Source organism: Globicephala melas, chromosome 16 (assembly GCF_963455315.2).
Source record: "Globicephala melas chromosome 16, mGloMel1.2, whole genome shotgun sequence".
Lineage (NCBI taxonomy): Eukaryota > Metazoa > Chordata > Mammalia > Artiodactyla > Delphinidae > Globicephala > Globicephala melas.
In genome coordinates, this window is record NC_083329.1 from 1,153,260 (window position 1) to 1,169,396 (window position 16,137).

The following is a 16,137-nucleotide window of genomic DNA, read 5'->3' on the forward strand; positions in this document are numbered from 1 at the left end:
TACATCCATACAATGGAATACTGCTCAGCAAAAAAAAAAAATAATAATAAACTATTGATGCATGCAACAATAAATCTCAAAACAATCATGCGGAGTGGAAAAGGCTAGACCTAAATAGAAACATACTATATATAATTGCATTTAAATGCAATTCTAGAAAATATAAACTAGTCTATAATGACAGAAACAGATCAGTGGTTGCCTGGCGACATGGTGCGTTGTCAGGGGGAATAGGAAGGAAGGGATGCAAAGACGAAAGAAAACTTCAGCTGTGATGGTCATGTTCACCATCTTGACTGTGGAGACGGCTTGGCAGGCGTATACATGTCAAAACTTACCCTATTTAACCATTAAAAAAAGAAGTTTCAAAGCCATAGATAATACGCTAATTGGTGGTTTTGGTATCACTGATGAGACAGGTTAACTGGTATGGTTCTTTTGGAAAGCAATATGATGATATGAAATTTTAAATCTTAAAAGTGCTGCTAACTTTTAACCTAGGAATTTCATATCTCGGATTCTATCCCAAAGAGGTCATTCTAAATACAGAGAAAACTTTACGCTCAGAAATGTTCAATGCTGTGTTACTTATAATAGTGAAAACCTGAAAAGAACCTCAATACCTATGAATTAAGTTGCTGTACAAGGAAATATCATGCTTAATAAGAATTATTCTAAAAGGGAAAATGAGTATCTCATGTAAGGGGAAGAGACAGAAAACAAAACTGTAATTGATAGGATGATCATAAAAATGTAAAAAATACCGAAAAAAGGAAAAGGAAGATATTCCAAAATTTTAATAATTTGCCTTGTGGGTAATAATTTACCTTGGAAGAATGTGATTATTTTTTATCTTTTTTCTTTTCTAGATATTTTTAAAGTTCCCATAATGAGAATGTATTTGTTTTATGAAACTAAAAAAAACAAAACTGTTTCATAGGGACTCATCCATTGGTGGTACAGTGGATATGACTCCAAGCTCCCAATGCAGGGGGCCTGGGCTCGATCCTGGTCGGGGAACTAGATCCCACACACGAGCCGCAACTAAGGAGCCCACGTGCTGCAACTAAGGAGCAGGCGAGCTGCAACTAAGGAGCCTGCCTGCTGCAACTCGGACCTGGTGCAACCAAATAAAGAAATAAATATTAAAAAACAAAACCACAGGGCTTCCCTGGTGGCGCAGTGGTTGAGAATCTCGAACACGGGTTCGAGCCCTGGTCTGGGAAGATCCCACATGCCGCGAAGCACCTGGGCCGGTGAGCCACAACTACTGAGCCTGTGCCTCTGGAGCCTGTGCTCCGCAAGAAGAGAGGCCGCGACAGTGAGAGGCCCTCGCACCGCGATGAAGAGTGGCCCCTGCTCGCCAGAACTAGAGAAAGCCCACACACAGAAACGAAGACCCAACACAGCCAAAAATAAATAAATTAAAAAAATTAAAAAACAAAAAAACTAAACAAGACCACAAAGCCTGTTTCATAAAGAAAACACAGCCAATGGTCTTCTGGAGCTCAGAAGGCATCACTGTCCCACCAGGGCCCTGAGCGGCGGCTCAGGCTTGCGACGGGGCAGATGCTGGGTGGCCTGGGGGCTCCCCGGATGGGGAGGAAACCACTCCTCCCTCGTCAGTGGAAGGTGTGGACCTGGTGCCTGTGTTTCTGAGCCTTGCCTGTCACAGAAGAAGCCGCCTCCTCTGTCTTCTCCAGGTTTTCTCAGCAAATATTACAACCACCCCAGCCTGGTACCATGACGCCACCGCGACGAGGAAGCCCGCGTGGGGCTCCGGGGCTCTTCCTAAACTAAAGTAACAGCCCTGAAAGTGTGGAAAGGCAGGCGCTGAGGCCAGCTTCAGAGCTGGGTTCCCCTTCCTTTGGACGAACAGGAACATAACAATAAATGAATGAAGGGATGACAGCCAGTGGAAGGTCTTCTAGGCTAGGCAGCTCCGCTTCACAGAGCAGAGGCGATGCATGGGAGTCAATGGTCGAAAGAGTTTAAAAAGCAGTAGGGCAGTAAGAAGCTCTTTCAGAGGATGACAGCCCTGTTTAGACCGGCGATTCCGGCTGGATACACCCACGGGGGGCGGGGGGACGCACTACAATGGCACGTCATCAGTGGGCCGTCGGCAGCTTGCCAGGTCCCCCTCTGGGGCGCTGGGCAGGCTGTGGACTCTCCAGTTGGCTGAGACTGTCCCCCCACCCCCGTGTCCCGTGGGGCCTGATCCCACAGAGGCCCCCATGGAGAAGCGGCAGCAATGGGCTTGGTGAACCACCCCGCGTCCCTCCCTCTCTGTCTGGTAAACGCCGCCAGAAGGTCCTTCTGGCCTCGGGTTTTGCCTTTTCTGCCCTGAGGTCAGAGCACAGTACAAGCCAATTCTGCTTTTTAATAAAACTCTGAAGTGCAGGCATCAGCTACACCACCAGGGGCCCTGCCCTCAGATGAACCTCAGGCTAGACGTGCAAAACCGCGGCAACGCCCCTCCGTGCTTTAGAAATAGTCCAACTCTTCCTGAACGGAGTCCATCTCCGGAAGACAAACGACCTACAGAAAGGTCTGTCTGGGGGGACCTCAGCATGAGTGTGACGGGTTCCAACGCCCTTCCTGTTCCGACCCACCCCCGTCATCCACAGGGAGTGCCGGAGCTCAGGTGACACCCAGTAGCACGACGCAGACACACGCCCCTCCGGACCACCAGCCTCCTCCCCCGGCCTTGTCCCCCCGCCCCAGTGCCCACCGCCCACCACCGGCGGACGCGCACACAGCGTTCTCCCAGGCAGGAAGGCCCGGGTGGTTCTTCAAAGCCAAAGTCACACTGGGTCAACCAACCACCAGGGAGGCAGAGTTCTAGGAAAGGCAGCGGCTCAGAGAGACGGTACGTCAGCTCACAGGGCACGGAAAACGCCCCTCGGGGTGCGATAACGCTCACCTAGCAGGGAGCTGCTGACGGGTGCAGCTGCAACCCCAACATCACCAGCCCACGCTGCATGAAGGTTACCTGAATCCACGAGGTCTCTCGGCCTTGAACCTTCCGGACCTCCCTGTTGAGTCCCAGCCTCCATCCCGAGTGGGACAGAAGCCCCAGCGTGGAACGCCTTCCCTCCGCCAGGCCTGGGCTTCGCTTTGAGCCAGGCTGCCCCTGACCCCATCCTCTGTGGCTCTGGTGTGGTTTCCCACGACTCCCCCCGTCCACCACCTGTCGGCTGTGCCGCGTGGAAAGCGACGACCACGGGTCTGTCCTCAGGTGTCCGCCTGAGGTGTCTAAGGGGCGGCGAGTACCAGCCCAGCGCCTGAGGGCCTCGCGAGCACCCGACAGGGCAGGCCTGTGGAGGGTGGGGGCGGGGCGGGCAGCACATGGGCCTGGGGCTCTGAAGCACAGCTGGCCATGGGGTGCGGGACCCACAGCCGGCGCCTCTGAGGCAGAAAATGCACCTGCTCGAAGGAGGAAGACTGGGGATGACAGCCTCAAAAAGAGGTACTGTCGCTGTCGCTGTGGCCCGAGTCCTGGACGTTCCCAATCCTGTGCTGGACAGGGCTGTTTCAGGGTCTGAGTGGAAACGTAACATCGCCACCCACTTCACATCTGGTTTGATTGTCTGGAAACTAAGGAGCAGGGAAAACCAAAAAGATGTGGCATCTGCCCTGAATGGGATCCCCGGTTCACAGGAGCCCACGGTCCAGATGAGCCGCCAAGAGCGTCGGCAGGACGCTCACGCTTCTCTCGCGGCAGCGAGTTCCACGATCCGGGGGCTGACGCGGAGCTCTTCCTTCTTCCCCAGCTCCCTGGCCACGGGACTGCCACCCGGCTGGCCCCATATTGTCAGGTAGGACCTCAAGGTGGTGGGTCTTCCCAGGGTCGTCTGCCGGGTAACAGGACCGAGTCAGGTGCATGTGACGCTTGGATTTAACAGGTGAGCCCTCAGAGCATCCCAAGGAAAGAGGCTTAGATACAGATGCACACGGGCCTCGGCTAGGAATGAACGCACCATCCTCTGCGCATTCATCTCCTTTCTGAAATCCCCAGAGCAGCTCGTATGAAGGCCGGCCTTCCGCTGGCAATGCTGTAGAGAGAAACGGAAGCCACGCCATGGCCAGCTCTCCTTTTCTGCTGTGCTGCGCCCTCGGGAACTAGGCTAGAATTTACAACTGATCTGTTCAAAGGCTTAGATCTCCTGAGAATATCCTCAAATCTACAACTTGGGTTTTGAACCAACGGCAGAACCAACGGCAACAGTATTTACAGCTGTAGCCCCACTTACACAGCCTCCCAGGGAGCCGCCTTCACAACTCAATACACATCAAAACAGTTTACGTTTGACCAAATTCCCTGTGATGCTCTTCCCACCAAACCCTGCCAGCCCCAATCAACCTCTGACTTTCTCTGAACTGGAGACACCGAGGCACAATATGCAGTAACACCCGCTTCTTTCAAGGAAAAACGTTGGAAATCAGATAATAAGCTGTAACACTTGAGTTCCTGGCGTGAGAAGCAATGTCAACGGACAGACTGTGATTCTTGATTAAGTTTTAAAGAGAAGACAGCATCCCTCCAAAGGGCAGGAGGGAGCCGTGAACACACCTGTTATTGAAAAAGAAAACAGGGCCCAGGAGCCCCCTTCACCCCACCCCAGCCAGGACGAGGGAGCCGGCGGGGCCTCCCAGCTGTGCCCGGGGTGCTCGCCGCACCCAGCACTAAGGGCAGGCACAGCCAGCATCCCTCCACCCCACAGCTGCCATGAGGACAGCCTCCAGCTCTGAGCGCGGATCAAAGAAACCCCGTGTTTAAGAAGAGAAGCCTAGTGCCCTGAGGGAGCAGGCCCAGCCCTCCCCCAAAAGCACTCGGGAGCACAAACGTACAAAAGGCAGATGGAACACTTTCTTCCGTGATGCCCTCTGCACAGGTAAGATAACATAGCCCCTCCCCCGCCCCTGTGAACTTTCCGGCTACATCTGTGTGCACACTAAATGCAGAAGCCAATTCAAATGCGATAAACCCCTGCAAAAAGCCCTCAGGCCCAGCTGAGCACAGCAGAGCCCTGCAGCGCCCGAAAGCGAAGCACTTACACCCGGAGCTCCTCCGCCTTCATCTGGCCCTGGGAAGCGCTCTCAGCTCCTCGGCGCTCAGCCCGGCTTGTGCAATCAGCTCTGAGGGTTCTGTGACTCAGCAAAGCGCTCAGCTCCTCTTTTCAGATGGAATTTACCACAAGGTGACTACATCCAGGGGGAGGGACCAGCTCCCGGCCGTTTCTAAGCAGGATCGCTAAGCTCTCTGGAGCTGGAGCCGGAGCTTGGAGATGCTACCCGCACGCAGGGCGTGCTCCATTCAGAGGCTGTGGGGATGACGCGGGCGGGGCCGGGGGAAGCGATGCCATGTAGATGGGAATCTGAAAGCGGCTTTTCTCTGTGCTCACACAGGAGGGAAACCTGGACTCGGCTGGTCTGGCCACATCCTCCAGGAAAAGGCGAGTGAAGGTCGGACAGGTGATGCTGACGGCTCTGCCCACGACGCTCCCCTCCGTGTCCGGCACTGCAGGACGGCACTCCGGCCCCTTTCCCTTAGAGAATCCCCTCTGGATCCATGTAGCTATAAGGTCAGTAATGTGAACTTCCACTTCAAGGGTATTTTTGTTTTAATGGTGAGGTGATAGAAGGCATTAGTATCCATTAAACTCTGAAGAATGAAAACACAGAAATGAATCAAACACGGCCAGCACGAGTGTGATGGGTGAGCGCACGAGCTCGCCCTCCGTCATTCCAGCCATATTCCGTAATGACCCTGTTCGGGAGAAGCGAAGTGCAGCCTCGCCGGTGCTCTAGAAAAGGCAGGTTCTCCGTGGCTTCCAAGCTGCAGGGCACTCAGAGTCCAGCTGCTCTGACTGGTCAAGGAGACAGGACTGGGGTGCAGGGGCCTTGCACACACTGCCCTGCAGGACAGACGCTGAGGCCCCACGAGACCAGGACATTTGCCCACGATCACCCCACTGGCAGGGGCTGGAGCCGGGATGCAAACTGGGGATGGGGAGAGGGCTGCGGCTCTGGAGACCAAGATCCAAACCCTGCAAGGGGCACGCCTGGGCCCTGACACGAGAACGCCCCCACCCTGTGTGGTCTGCTCAGGCCCCATGCCTGGCCCCATCTCAGGGCAGCTCCACGCAGGTGAGAGGGAGACAGCAGGTGGTGACCCTTTGAAAGTGCGTGTGCTTTAACCCGGAAACGTGGCTTCTGAGAATGTATCCTGAGGAAGTGATATCGTAATGGCGTTTGTACAGGTCTTATTGAGCAGATACATTTATAGCACTTAGCCTGTGCCAGGCACTGCTCTGAGCACCTTAAATAAAACTCAATTAAGGATAATTATGACAACGTTGCCCATAACACACCAGTGAACAGCTGGAAGCCTCCTAAATGTCCAACAGGTATTTACAGAAACAAGGGACACACGTGAACCCCAACACAACGGCACTCTTTAACGTGACATGAGTGTACGTACTGACATGGAGACACATAAACAACACAGTGTTAAGCTTTTTAAAAGCCAGCTGTAACATGTGTGTGGTATGACTTCATTTCTATGTTTAAAAGCAAGCGTGTGAACTAAAGACAGACACACAGACCAATGGACTCGAATAGAGAGCTCGCATACGTGGTCAAATCATTTTTGACAAGGGTGCCAAGACCATTCATTAGAGAAAGGATAGTCTTTTCAACAAAGGGTGCTGGGAAAACTGGCTATGCACATGCAAAAGGATGAAGTTGGACCTTACCTCGCACCATATACAAAAATTAACTCGAATCAGATCAAGGACCTAAATGTAAGACCTAAAACAATAAAACTTTTAGAAGAAAATATAGGACAAAAGCTTCACGACGTTGGACTTTAAAATGATTTCTTGGACACCAAAGGCACAGGTAACAAAAGAAAAAAACGGACAAATTGAACTTCATGAAAATTTTTAAAAATCTGTGCGTCAAAAGACACTATCTACAGAGTAGAAAGGCAGCTCGTAAAATGGGAGAACATATTTGCAAATCATAAATCTGATAGGGGATTAGTATCTAGAATATAGAGAGAATTCCTAAAACTCAACAACAAAAACACAACTAGAGTAAAAAATGGGCAAAGGACTTGCATAGACATTTCTTCAAAGAAGACAAAAAGCCAACAAGCACGTGAAAAGATGCTCAACATCACTAATCATCAGGGAAATGCAACCAGACACCACCTCACGTCCATCAGGATGGCTACTAGAAACACATAAAGCAGACACGACAGTGCTGGCGAGGACGTGGAGAAACGAGACGCCTGTGCACTTGGGGCAGGGACGTAAGGTGCTGCAGTCTTTTTGTGCGTGGACATAGTATAGTCCTCCACTTACTTAGGACTTTTTTTTTTTTTTTGCGGTACACGGGCGGGCCTCTCACTGCTGTGGCTTCTCCTGTTGCGGAGCACAGGCTCTGGACGCGCAGGCTCAGTAGTTGTGGCTCACGGGCCCAGCCGCTCCGCGGCATGTGGGATCTTCCCGGACCGGGGCACGAACCCGTGTCCCCTGCATCGGCAGGCGGACTCTCAACCACTGCGCCACCAGGGAAGCCCACTTAAGGCTTTTTAAAGTGTCTTTCAAGGAAGCTGTATCATTTTCTCCAACAGGTTTTGCACAACTTTTGACACACTTACCCCTTGGGTGCCAAGTATGTGCACTCCTATCGTGAAAGGCATTTGTGTGTGTTAGCGTCACTGTCGTCACATAACCAGCAGGACGAGGGCTGACAGGAACACTATTGATTCTTTTATATTGACCTTGTGCCAGCAACGTGCTGAAATTTCATTTGTTCCAATAGTGGTTCATTTCTACGTTCTCTTGAGAAGGGCAGTTTTGTCTCTTCCTTTCCCATCTTCATACTTTCACACTGTTTCTCCCACGTTCCTGTGCTGGGTGCGACCTCCATACACTGTTAAGGAGAAGTAATGATATTTGCATCTTCCTCTTGTGTTCTTTCTTGAGGAGAAGGGCTTGGTCCCCCATCACGTACCACATTGCCGCAGGATTCTGGTAGGTTCCCTTTATCAGGTTAAAGAATGTATCCGCGTTGCAAATTTGCTAAGCGCACAGTTTGTTTTTAAATTGTGAATGGGTATCGCAATTTATCAAACGCTTTTCCTGCATCTGTTCGAATAATCGCAGTGTTTTCTCCCCGTCCTTCCGGAGCTGGCCTGTGTCTGCTTCCGTCCCACCCCACCCCAGGATCACCTGCCTGGACCCATCTTTCCATTCCTCCTGACTGGGCTTCAAACGAGGGAGAGGCACAGACCTGGCTCTTCCAACTCTCCCTAAAATGTTTTCCGCAGCCGAAGGGAGCAGACAGAGACACGGTCCCCGGTCACCTCTTGGTGCTGGTGGGTGCTACGGTCCACGCTCAGGAGGGGTCTGAGCACTGTGCCAGGGCCGAGTCCCAGTTCCTCCAGCAAAGTCGTGCCTCCTCTTTCCTATCCCACGTGGGCATGAAGGTGCGGGCCCCTGGCCCTGGGACAGCAGCCCTCCTCCCACCAGTAGCCACAGCCCATGGCTCCCAGCTTGGCCGGGAGAGCGGGAAGGGGCAGGGGGCGGCCTTCTCTTCTGACTCCCAGATCCATTCTCCCTCCCTCCTTTCTCTCCCTCTCCCTCCCTCCCACCCTCCCCTGTAAAATGAGCCGGGGAGAATTCCGGTTACCTCCATCCTGCATTCTAGGGCGTGTGGGAAGGAGAGAGTCTCTATCTTTGTTGGCTGTCTCGCCAGCAACTCCATTTACTTCTTAAGCAGCAGCTCTACCCTGACACAAAAAGCTTTAAAAAAATGTCCACTTCCCAATACCCTCTGGTTCTCCAGGTAAAGTCAGCTTTCTCCTGGAATCTGAGCCCCATGCGTGAGCCCGGCAGGAAGAGTGGATGCACGGGCAGTGGTGGAGCCTGGGAACCCCGGCCGGGCCCCTGCTCCGAGCCGCAGCTCCGACTGCCCACCTGCCTCTGCCCTGCGGCAAACTTGCGGCCGCCACGCCCATCCTGAGGCCCCTCTTGCAGCTTCCTGGAGACCGCGCAGCTCCAGTGCCGTCCTTGAGGTCAGACCCCCTGAGGGGCTGCCCTCCAGGCCTGGGGAGGGGACAGCGCAGACCCACTGGGAGGGACAGACACGGAGGCCGGAGCCCCTTGCTTCCTCCCCAGGACAGCTTGATCACCCGCGTGTGGCCGTAGTTACCGCGTACAACACCGGCTTTCCTTCAAAATACATGAACATTGGTGTTTTCAAGGTCCCTCCTGACCTGGACAGGTGACCGTTCACACCTTCATCCTCAGTAAACCTCCCTCCAGGAAGGAGGAAGACCTGGCCAATCTCAGCTCACATCAAGGCGAGACGCACCCTCCGCGGGCCCAGGGTGAGCCAGGGGACGCTTCACCCAGGCCACCACCCGGCCCGCTCCTGGGACGCCGACCTCTCTGTTCGCCGGGCCCCAGAGCACCAGACGCCTCCAGAAGAGAGCTGGCTGGGAAAGAAGGGCTCTGCCCCCTCCTGCGGGGAAGTCCAGCAGAACCAAAGAATGTTCTAGCACGGGCACCGCAGCTGAGCCATGACACGAGACAGAAGCTGGGTCGTCTGGAGCTGGACCGGTGGCTCGTCGGTGGAATTCAGGGCTGAAGTTCTGCTTCCAAGCGCTCCTCCCATCGGGACCAAACATGTCTTTCCAGCAACCTGTGTGTCCCCGCCCCACTGCTTCACGTGGCTGGTTTTATGAGTCCTTCCACACACGCCTCCACATAAAAGCCCATGTGACACACGGAGCACGCAAGGAGGACGGCAGGGAGCATCTCTGCGGCTTCACCTGTGGGTCCAGCGTCTCTGAGCGTCGCCTCCTGAGCGCGTGTGGGGCGCCTCCGTCCCCGGGGAGGCAGCGCCCTTGCTCGCTGACCTGAGCCTCGCCGCCCTCCGCCCTCACGAGGCCACGCACACCGCGCACCTGGGGCCCCGGCACACCTGTGCCCTCTCTGCAGGTAACACAACCCGGGGCGTTAACTCGTTCCAGAGTCCATGTCAAGCGCAACATCAGAAATTAACTCCTCGGCCCCCAGTTTGCATTTCCACCCACAGATGCTAAGCAGATCCTTCACCAGGTGGAAGCAGCCTTGCACCTGAAATCATTCCCAATCTGCACCCAGGCCCTGACCACGCCCACAGGCCTGCTGCTCTCACAAGGGTCCGAATCCCATCGTCAGCAGACCATGAGGCGCACTCGCCGTCACGCAGCCCCAAGGCACCTGCGTTGGGCCCTCAATCAATAACCTGGGAAGGGTGGAGGCGGGGCTCACACGCAGGTGCTAGCACGGAACCCCTACCTGGCCCAGAGCGGCCCGCAGCGTGGTCCTCCTGCTGGGGCGCCACGCGACCCCCTCCCTGTGCTGCAGGTCCCCCACCAACCCGTGCGCTGAACACAGCACCACTGTGCTCGGCGCTAATGGGCGCGTTTGTCCGAAGCCACAGGAAAGAATGGGTGCATTCAGGCCGGTCAGTGAGGTGGGCGTTTGTCCCCGGCTGGGGCCGGACAGAGCGCCCTTTTCATGGGGTTAAAAACACAGGACACAGCTGCCCTTGTTCCCGCCACGGGTGCCCAGCCCCAGGGCCCACAACCGGCCGCGTGAGGAAGAGGGAGAGACGGCCTCGTGTGAGGCCACAGACAGGCCGGGGAGGCCACACGCGATGGCCGGGAGGGTGAGTGCCAGCTCACCGTGCCAGCGGGGGTGCGAGTGCTGTGCTCTGTCCCCTCTGTCCTGAGACAAGCCAGCGAGGCAGCGTCCGGGCGACGCGGGGTTCCTGCTGCATGCATGTCCCTCTGTCCATCCTCCCGCAGCTCGGCTCCAGGGGGGTCCACCCAGAAGTGTGCACAGCAGTGACCAGCTGCCAGCAGCCCCCATGTGGTGCCTCTGCGCGCCCCTTCCCTGGCTGTCCTTCCCGGCCCTTCCTGTTCCCTGGGATCCCTTCTAAAATACACGCCCCACACACGGCCCTGTCCCGGGGCTGCCTTGCGGGGGGAGGATCTCATCCCAGAGAGCTGGTTCCAGCCGCGGCCGTGGACGGCAGCCTCGGGGGGATTCTGGCACCCAGGGTGGGATTCTGGAGCCCGGGGTGGGATTCTGGAAGTGGCTTGCTCATCATCCAGCAGGGCAAGTGCCCCACTGCTGGTGGACACGGGCCCTCGGGTGCAGCAGCCTCATTGGTGGTGGATGGTGACAAGGGGCGGGTGGGTGGTGGGAACAGCAGGGTCACTGCAGGCACTGTGCAGTTAGCCAGCAAGGTGGCTTTGCACAGAGGAAACGACAGGTGGACAAGTGGATAAAGAAGATGTGGTTTATATATATACATATGATGGGATACCACTCAGCCGTGAAAAGATGGGCACAACTGAAACACAACTGGGAGCTGGTGCTCACAAGGCAGAAACCATGGGGTAGGAATTCGCCTCGTCACCGGTCACCAGCTCTAAGACACGTCCCAGACCCCCGGCCCACGTGATGACGGGGTATCGCCACCAGGATCAGGAATAAACGGCCCCCAGTGCCTCCCCAGAGGCCCGCAGCTGTCGACCACAGTGACCCCCGGGGGAGGCTGCGGATGTGGGGTCTGAGGGGACCCTGACACCAAAGGACCCTGAACGCCATCCTGGGTCCCCAGGTGCAGAGCCATGACGGGCATCCTCGGCAGCCACGAAGCCTGTGTGACAGGTTCCTGGATGGAGGAGCAGGCCGGCCATTTGGGAAGGTCAATCAGAGGCCTGGGATGCCCCCAGCCCCGCCACAACGGGCAACCAGAGGGGAAGTCGGCACCAGAGGTGGGCCCGCTGTGCCACGCGATTCGCCTCGACGGCCCCCTCGGCCACACCAAGGGTCGTGAGCACCTGAGACGCGGCCGGGCGGGGTCTCCGGCGAGCTGGATGCAGTCTGCTCACCGACAGTCGGCCAAGCCTGGGAGCTGACACATGGCTGCTGACCTGGCCCGAGCCTTCTTCCTAAACCCCACCGCAGCGGGGGTCCATGCCATCTGCTCCCGCAGGAGGGGCAGCAGCGGTCCTTCGGGGCCTCGCCCAAGGCTGGGCTTCCCTCCTGCTCTCCCCATGGTGGACACTTTGGGACCTTCTCTCCTGACGGCCCTCAGACCAGCTCACGTCCACTGTCTCGCAGGCAGCATGCTGGTGGGCCCGGCAGACGCCGCGAAGTGCCCAGCATCCTACACGCGTGCGGGGGAAGGGGGGTGGGATCCCCACCGCTGCTCCGGTGCCGGCGAATGGCGGTTTCACTGCACGTCCCTGAATCCCGTTTGCACTTAAAGGCATCACCTTCTTGCCGCACAACGTGATATCCCAAATCCGACAGAACCCGCTGCAGAAGGGGGGCACCCATGTACCTTAACCCGACATCAAGAGACCCTGAGAAGACCGTCAATAGATCAAAACTTAGTGCTGAGAAAATACAGGACTGACTGATGCGTGAGAGACCCTCTCCACAGATGCCAAAGAACGCCGCGGAAAACTGTACCGACCAGCCCAATGCTGACTTGCGTTTATGCAGCGGAGCGGCCTGGTCACACACCCTCGGAGAGACTGGCGTCCTCGGGCATGGAAGGGCCTCTGTCCCAATCTGCCAGGGACCACGGCAGCCTCCCAGAGTCCCATTCGTCTTAGCAGCCCCCCTGCCCACCCCCCGGGCTGGGAGCGCCTTCTGTCTGCAGGCTGCCCTGCTGAAGCCTGAGAGCTTATGCAAAGTCAGGTGGAAAGCTGGAGGAAGCGTCCCGGAAGGAGGCGTGGAAATAGGTCACTGCACAGTGACGCCCCCGTGGACGCCCCTCCAGCAGCCCGCCTCCCTCCACACGCTGCCAGGCTCAACCAGAGTCTCTCCTCCCAGACAGGAGCCTCCAGCCTGCACCACCTGCTCTGTGAAGCCCCTGTGCCCTCGGGGATCTGCCCCCCTTCTAGCCCCTGACCGCATGCAGGCGGGGGACCCCGGCTCCAGGGGATGAGGCCCAGGTCGGACATACGCTGCACGGAGGGATTCTCCCCAATTCAGAGAGCTTTTAGCTACAGGAACTGCCGTGCGGCCAAGGCCTGAAGAGTCAGCCCGTTTCAGGGCAGCAACCTGGAACATCTGCTCTCGCGTCGCGAGCGGCGGGGACCAGCCTGGGGGTCTGTGAATGGGCTCTGGCCCAGCCGGGCACCGACCACGGGCTCGGTCCTCCGAGCGCTGCACGCGGCAGAGGAAGCAGGGCCAGTCCGGAACGGCTCCTGGGGAAGAGCCATCAGCAGAACTGCATTTTTTACTGTATCTGCTGCTTTTGCTTCTTTGCTTTGCTTTGTGGCCACGCTGCATGGCTTGCGGGATCTTAGTTCCCCAGCCAGGGATCGAACCCGTGACCCCTGCAGTGGAAGCACGCAGTCTCCTAACCACTGGACGGCCAGGAAAGTCCCTTTATCGGCTGCTTTTCAAAGAAGTGTCCTTTTGTTGTTTTTTTTATACGAGTTCCTCTCCCTTGTTACAGGGAAGGACGGGTGTGGGCAGCACACAGTCTGGCTGGTCTTTGCACACGCGCGTGGGCAGAGCCCGGCCATGTGCTGAGAGTCGCGTGAACACAGTTGGTGGCATCAGTAGGAAGACCCTATCCCTCCCGCTTCTCCCCAAGGACCACAGTCACTGGGTCGGGCCCCCTCCCGGGTTGCGAGTCTGCTCTCTGAGGGCTCTCGTGAGGTTGGCAGGGGTACAGACACTTAAGTTCTAGAGGGTTCTCTACACGAGGAGCAGGGGAGGGCGGCCCATAGTTGCGATTGATTGAACCAAGCGTGGACCCAGCGAGCAGCCGGGCGTGCCCCGCCGTCACCCCGAGAACCCGGCCAGTGGCACCCGCTCTTCAGAGCACACACCTGGGCTCCGGAGGTGAGAGAAGAGGCCCGGAGCCACCTTGGCCACCAGGAGCGAGGCCGGACTGGACTCAGATGCTCGCGCTCGAGCCAGGCTTTGAAAAGACAGACACTGACTGCCCACATACAAGCAGGCGACACTGGCCAAGGACCATCAGCCAGGGCGCTGCCGACCCACTGCTGCAGCTGACGGCGCCCGGCGGAAAATTCAGCTTGAATTACGAGCACGTGCTACGGAGAGTCAGGGAGAGAGGCAGGTGCCATCCCACCAGGGGATGTTGGCACAAGACGAGGGGGAGGGGTCTGAGGGCCGGGACCCCAAGGGGAGAAGGCCAGTTGCTGGGTCCCTCAATGCCCCAGTGTCGGGCGGCACAAGGGACCGCATGGGCTGCAGACCCTGGCGGGAGAGAACAAGGGAGCAGCTCGCTCCCCTCCTGCAGACCCGGGTCCCAAGTTCAGACGGTATTAAAAAAAAAAAAAAAAAAGTGAGGGTTTCCCTGGTGGCGCAGCGGTTGAGAGTCCGCCTGCCGATGCAGGGGGCGCAGGTGCCCCGGTCCAGGAGGATTCCACATGCCGCGGAGCGGCTGGGCCCGTGAGCCATGGCCGCTGAGCCTGCGTGTCCGGAGCCTGTGCTCCGCAACGGGAGAGGCCACAGCAGTGAGAGGCCCGCGTACTGCAAAAAAAAAAAGAAAAAAGAAAAAGTGAAGCCAGAGTGGGCATTAATTAAAAGCAAGGTGGGCAGTTCACGGCTCGGACCTGCCGGTGGCACACCAGCTTGCTGACCGCAGGTGCGCTCACCTTCCTTCCATCTGCTTCCAGACTTGACGTCATCACAGCCTGTGGGCTTCTTGGCAAAGGCTGCTTTAATTCCCTCCCAAATCTTGCCAAAAAAAAAAAGATGTTGGATTTTAATTGATTCACGCCACTTCGCAAGCCAACTGCCCTGAGCACTGCTTCGCAAGACGAGTCGCCCCCGTGCGCGTGGCCTGTGGGGACAGCCGTGCAACCTCTGCACGACACCCTGCGGACGTGCTCACCGATGCACCACCCCCGCTGAAGAGAGAACCCGCGTCAACCTCCCAGTTAAGAGTCCAACCTGCGCAACTGCTGCTCTGGCTCCAGGAGAAACAGAACGAACTAAATAGACACCAGCAGTCCCAAGAAATCTGCCCCAGCGAGCCTCAAAGCAGCCAACGCCCTGCAACACACCCAGAGGGTCCGCCTGCCTTCCTCGGGGGAACGTGGGGTGCAGGACCCTCGGAGGACCTGGCCCGGGAGCTGGGAGTGAGGGGCGCGGCCTGCTTCCCACGGTGCCGTCTAGGGTGCTGCCCTTTCTCAACTCTCTTCCCGACTTCAGCTCCCTGACCCCACCTGAGTGGATGCTGCAGCCAGCCCTGCCTCTACCTGACTCACAGCTGGCTTTGGGCGTCGGCTCTGCAGGGCTTCTGCGCTCATCGGGCTGCACGCTGGTGGCTCTGTCTGGACTCATCCACGCCCCGCCGGCCCAGTCAGCTCGACAACTCATCCGCCCTGTGTCCACCAGCTCTCTAACCGCTGGCAGGGCCTCCCGCGTTGGCCTGAGCCCCTGGGGTGAGAGGTACCAGAAACATTAACCGAGAAGCTCTTCCCTGAGCTTGTCCACAGAGGAAGCTCCCTGGTGACTTGCCCCGCATGCCCTCACTTCTAAGATTCTTGGTGGACAGGGTGACCAGGAGAGAGAGAGGTGTCCAGCCTTTCCCAGGCATGCCCCTCACATGAACTGAACCCTCCCCAGAAACGCTGCTAGTTTCTCCAAGCTGTGGTTGGCACTGGCGCTGGCACTGGGATGAGAAGTTGTTTTAGGGTGTGGACACCTCATTCCACATCCTCTTGCAAGTTCACAGGGTAAGGTTCCCTGGTCCACCTGTGGTCATTCCAACTATGGCCTTGAACTCGTGACAATGTGGCCTCAAGGCTGCAGCCCCACTTTAAGGCGGCTTCTTGTGCTCACTGCCCCACCCTGGACGGAAACCAACATCTCCAAACCATCTGCAATGCTCCATGGGAGCGAAGAAGAGTTTCAGAATTCCTTTTCAGGTAACGGTGGGCTGGTTGGGTCAGAACTCACTCACTCACCTCCCAACTAAAGGCAACAAAGATGCTGAGACGCCACAGTCCCGGGACCGCCTGGACGAGAGATAGCACATTATGGAAAAACTAAGGCAGCCTTTGCC

General features: G+C 56.9%; 1 protein-coding gene across 35 annotated transcripts in view; it reads right to left on the reverse strand.

The window, feature by feature from the left end:
• JAKMIP3 (Janus kinase and microtubule interacting protein 3) overlaps positions 1-16,137 on the reverse strand; it is a 104,260-nt gene that overhangs the window by 76,861 nt on the left and 11,262 nt on the right. Inside the window, exon 1 of one of the 35 annotated variants that reach the window (XM_060286781.1) lies at positions 10,359-10,427. The exons of 32 other annotated variants lie outside the window; for them this stretch is intronic. The gene's annotated coding sequence lies outside the window, so the exon portion shown is untranslated. Of the gene's footprint in view, positions 1-5,058; positions 5,316-10,358; positions 10,428-16,137 lie in introns of those variants that run through there. 2 more of the 35 variants (XM_060286776.2, XM_060286813.1) reach the window with 2 other exon arrangements.